This window comes from Arachis hypogaea, chromosome 6 (assembly GCF_003086295.3).
Source record: "Arachis hypogaea cultivar Tifrunner chromosome 6, arahy.Tifrunner.gnm2.J5K5, whole genome shotgun sequence".
In the NCBI taxonomy this organism is placed as follows: Eukaryota; Viridiplantae; Streptophyta; class Magnoliopsida; order Fabales; family Fabaceae; genus Arachis; species Arachis hypogaea.
In genome coordinates this window covers 31,636,582-31,641,805 of record NC_092041.1, presented here as the reverse complement: position 1 = coordinate 31,641,805, position 5,224 = coordinate 31,636,582, and the positions used below count along the sequence as shown (strand labels likewise).

Sequence of the window (5,224 nt, the reverse complement as noted above, 5' to 3'; positions counted from 1 at the left end):
CGAACCCAATAATGATAATGCAAGAAGGATGCTTGGTGACTTTACCAAGCCCACGTCCAAATTTGATGGAAGAAGCATCTCCATTCCTGCCATTGGAGCCAATAATTTTGAGCTTAAGCCTCAATTAGTTGCCTTAATGCAACAAAACTGCAAGTTCTATGGACTTCCATCTGAAGATCCTGATCAGTTTTTAACTGAGTTCTTGCAGATTTGTGAGACTGTAAAGACGAATGGAGTAGATCCTGAAGTCTACAGACTCATGCTTTTCCCTTTTGCAGTAAGAGACAGAGCTAGAATATGGTTGGATTCACAACCTAAGGATAGCCTAGACTCATGGGATAAGCTGGTCACGGCTTTCTTGGATAAATTCTTTCCTTCTCAAAAGCTGAGCAAGCTTAGAGTGGATGTTCAGACCTTCAAACAAAAAGATGGTGAATCCCTCTATGAAGCTTGGGAAAGATACAAGCAGTTGACCGAAAGGTGTCCATCTGACATGTTTTCAGAATAGACCATATTAGATATATTTTATTATGGTCTATCTGAATTTTCAAAAATCTCATTGGACCATTCTACAGGTGGATCCATTCACCTAAAGAAAATGCCTGCAGAAGCTCAAGAACTAATTGACATGGTTGCGAATAACCAATTCATGTACACTTTTGAGAGGAATTCTGTGAATAATGGGATGCCTCAGAGGAAGGGAGTTCTTGAAATTGATGCTCTGAATGCCATATTGGCTCAGAACAAAGTGTTGACTCAGCAAGTCAACATGATCTTTCAAAGTCTGAATGGATGGCAAAATGCATCCAACAGTACTAAAGAGGCAGCTTCTGAAGAAGCTTATGATCCTGAGAACCCTGCAATAGCAGAGGTAAATTACATGGGTGAACCTTATGGAAACACCTATAATTCATCATGGAGAAATCATCCAAATTTCTCATGGAAGGATCAACAAAAGCCTCAACAAGGCTTTAACAATGGTGGACGCAATAGGCTGAGCAATAGCAAGCCTTTTCCATCATCTTCTCAGCAACAGACAGAGAATTCTGAACAAACCACTTCTAATTTAGCCAATTTAGTCTCTGATTTGTCAAAGGCCACTTTCAGTTTCATGAGTGAAACAAGATCCTCCATCAGAAATCTGGAGGCACAAGTGGGCCAGTTGAGTAAGAAAGTCATTGAAACTCCTCTCGGTATTCTCCCAAGCAATACAGAAGAGAATTCAAAAGGAGACTGCAAGGCCATTGATTTAATCAATATGGCCGAATGCACAAGGAAGGAGGAGGACGAAAATCCTAGTGAGGAGGACCTCCTGGGACGTCTCTCAAGCAAGAGGGAGTTTCCTATTAAGAATCCAAAGGAATCTGAGGCTCAAATAGAGACCGTAGAGATTCCATTAAATCTCCTTCTGCCATTCATGAGCTCTGAAGACTATTCTTCCTCTGAAGAGGATGAAGATGTGACTGGAGAGCAAGTTGCTCAATATTTAGGAACTATCATGAAGCTGAATGCCAAGTTGTTTGGTAATGAGACTTGGGAAAGTGAACCTCCCTTGCTCATTAGTGAACTAGATACCTGGATTCAGCAAATTTTACCTCAAAAGAAACAAGATCCTAGCAAATTCTTAATACCTTGTACCATAGGCACATTGACCTTTCAAAAAGCTCTATGTGATCTGGGGTCAGGGATAAATCTTATGCCACTCTCTGTAATGGAGAAGCTGGGGATCATTGAGGTACAACATGCCTTGTTCTCATTACAATTGGCAGACAAGTCATTAAGACAAGCTTATGGAATAGTAGAGGACGTGTTAGTAAAGGTTGAAGGCCTTTACATCCCTACTGATTTCATAATCTTAGACACTAGGAAGGAAGAGGATGAATGCATCATCCTTGGAAGACCTTTCCTAGCCACAGCAGGAGCTGTGATAGATGTCAACAGAGGTGAATTAGTCCTTCAATTGAATGGGGACTACCTTGTGTTTAAGGCACATGGCCATCCCTCTGTGACAAAAGAGAGTGAGCACAAAGAGCTTCTCTCAGTTCAGAGTCAAGAAGAGCCCCCACAGTCAAACTCTAAGTTTGGTGTTGGGAGGCCATAACCAAACTCTAAGTTTGGTGTTAAGACCCCATATCCAAACTCTAAGTTTGGTGTTGGGACTATACAACATTGACCTGATCACCTTTGTGGCTCCATGAGAGCACAATGTCAAGCTATTGACATCAAAGAAGCGCTTGTTGGGAGGCAACCCAATTTTATTTATCTAATTTTTATTTTATTTTATTTTATTGTTATTTTGTGTTTTATTAGGTACATAATCATGTGGAGTTACGAAAAAAATATAAAAATTAAAAACAGAATCAAAAACAGCAGAAGAAAAATCACACCCTGGAGGAAAGACAGACTGGCGTTCAACGCCAGTAAAAAGCATCTGGCTGGCGTTCAACGCCAGAACAGAGCATGAATATGGCGCTGAACGCCAGAAACAAGCAATATTCTGGTGTTTGAATGCCAGGAATGTGCCTTAAGGAAAGCTGGTGCTGAACGCCAGTAACAAGCATGAAATTGGCGTTCAACGCCAGAAACATGCTACACATGGGCGTTGAACGCCTAGAACATGCTTTACATGGGCGTTGAACGCCCAGAACGTGCATCACCTCGGCGTTTAAATGCCAGAATGGTATGCAAAGGCATTTTTGCTTGCCTATTTGGTGCAGGGATGTAATTCCTTGACACCTCAGGATTTGTGGACCCCACAGGATCACCTCAGGATCTGTGGACCCCATAGGATCCCCACCTAACATATTCCCACCTTACCTCCTAATCCTATTTCACTCTTCCCCATGTCACACTTCCCATCAACTTCAATCTCTCTTCCCAATTACCCCTTTCACCACTCACATCCATCCACTCTTCCCCAAAAACCCCACCTACCTTCAAAATTCAAAATCACTTTCCCACCCAAACCCACCCTAAAATGGCCGAACCTACCCTCTCCCCTTTTCCTATATAAACCCCTCAATTCTACTTCATTTTCATACAACACAACCCCCTCTTCCATACCTTGGCCGAAACACCATCTCTCCCTCTCTACCATATTTTCTTCTCCTTCTTCTTCTCTTCTTTCTTCTCTTGCTCGAGGGCGAGCAAAATTTTAAGTTTGGTGTGGTAAAAGCATAAGCTTTTTATTTTTCCATTACCATCAATGGCACCTAAGGCTGGAGAATCCTCTAGAAAAGGAAAAAGGAAGACAAAAGCTTCCACCTCCGAGTCATAGGAGATGGAAAGATTCATCTCCAAAAGCCATCAAGACCACTTCTATGATGTTGTGGCAAAGAAGAAGGCGATCCCTGAGGTCCCTTTCAAGCTCAAGAAAAATGAGTATCCGGAGATCCGACATGAGATCCGAAGAAGAGGTTGGGAAGTCTTAACCAACCCCGTGCAACATGTCAGAATCTTAATGGTTCAAGAGTTCTATGCCAATGCATAGATCACTAGAAACCATGATCAAAGTATGAACCCGAATCCAAAGAATTATCTCACAATGGTTCGGGGGAAATACTTAGATTTTAGTCTGGAAAATGTGAGGTTGGCGTTTCACTTGCCCATGATGCAAGGAAATGAACGCCCCTACACTAGAAGGGTCAACTTTAATCAAAGGTTGGACCAAGTCCTAATGGACATATGTGTGGAAGGAGCTCAATGGAAAAGAGACTCCAAAGGCAAGCCAGTTCAACTAAGAAGACTGGACCTCAAGCCTGTGGCTAGAGGATGGCTGGAGTTCATTCAACGCTCCATCATTCCCACTAGCAACCGATCTGAAGTTACTGTGGATCGGGCCATCATGATTCATAGCATCATGATTGGAGAGGAAGTCGAAGTTCATGAAGTCATCTCCAATGAATTCTACAAAATAGCCAAAAAGCCCTCTACCATGGCAAGGCTAGCTTTTCCTCACCTTATTTGCCATCTATGTTACTCAGCTGGAGTTATCATAGAAGGAGACATCCCCATTGAAGAGGATAAGCCAATCACCAAGAAGAGGATGGAGCAAGCAAGAGAGACCCTCCACGGATCTCAAGAGATGCATGAGGAAGCTCATCATCAAGAAATCCCTAAGATGCCTCAAGGGATGCACTTTCCTCCCAACAACTATTGGAAACTACTCAATACTTCCTTAGAAGATTTGAGCCACAATGTGGAACAATTAAGGGTGGAACATCAGGAGCACTCCATCATTCTCCATGAAATAAGAGAAGATCAAAGAGCAATGAGGGAGGAGCAACAAAGGCAAGGAAGGGACATAGAAGAGCTTAAGGGCATTGTTGGTCCTTCAAGAAGAAGACGCCACTAAGGTGGATTCATTCCTTGTTCTTATTTCTTCCTGCTTTTTGGTTTTTATGTTGTGTTTATCTATGTTTTATGTCTCTACTTCATGATGATTAGTAGTTAGTAACTATGTCTTAAGGCTATGAATAAATTCTATTAATCTTTCACCTCTCTTAAATGAAAAATGTTTTAATTCAAAAGAACAAGAAGTACATGAATTTCAAATTTATCCTTGAATTTAATTTAATTATATTGATGTGGTGACAATACTTTTTATTTTCTGAATGAATGCTTGAACAGTGCATATTTTTTATATTGTTGTTTATGAATGTTAAAATTATTGGCTCTTGAAAGAATGATGAACAAAGAGAAATGTTATTGATGATCTGAAAAATCATAAAATTGATTCTTGAAGCAAGAAAAAGCAGTGAAAAGTAAAAAAACTTGCGAAAAAAAGAAAAAATGGCGAAAAAAATAGAAAGAAAAAAAAAAGCAAGCAGAAAAAGCCAATAGCCCTTAAAACCAAAAGGCAAGGGTAAAAAGGATCCAAGGCTTTGAGCATCAATAGATAGGAGGGCCCAAGGAAATGAAATCCAGGCCTAAGCGGCTAAATCAAGCTGTCCCTAACCATGTGCTTGTGTCATGAAGGTCCAAGTGAAAAGCTTGAGACTGAGTGGTTAAAGTCGTGATCTAAAGCAAAAAGAGTGTGCTTAAGAGCTCTGGACACCTCTAACTGGGGACTCTAGCAAAGCTGAGTCACAATCTGAAAAGGTTCACCCAGTCATGTGTCTGTGGCATTTATGTATCCGGTGGTAATACTGGAAAACAAAGTGCTTAGGGCCACGGCCAAGACTCATAAGTAGCTGTGTTCAAGAATCAACATACTTAACTAGGA

General features: G+C 41.1%; 1 non-coding gene across 1 annotated transcript; it reads right to left on the bottom strand.

Annotated features, from left to right (window-relative positions):
* Positions 1-391: 391 nt before the first annotated feature.
* LOC112700616 (small nucleolar RNA R71) lies at positions 392-495 on the bottom strand. The gene has a single exon (XR_003153523.1). It is a non-coding gene; the product is annotated as a small nucleolar RNA R71 (small nucleolar RNA).
* Positions 496-5,224: the final 4,729 nt, after the last annotated feature.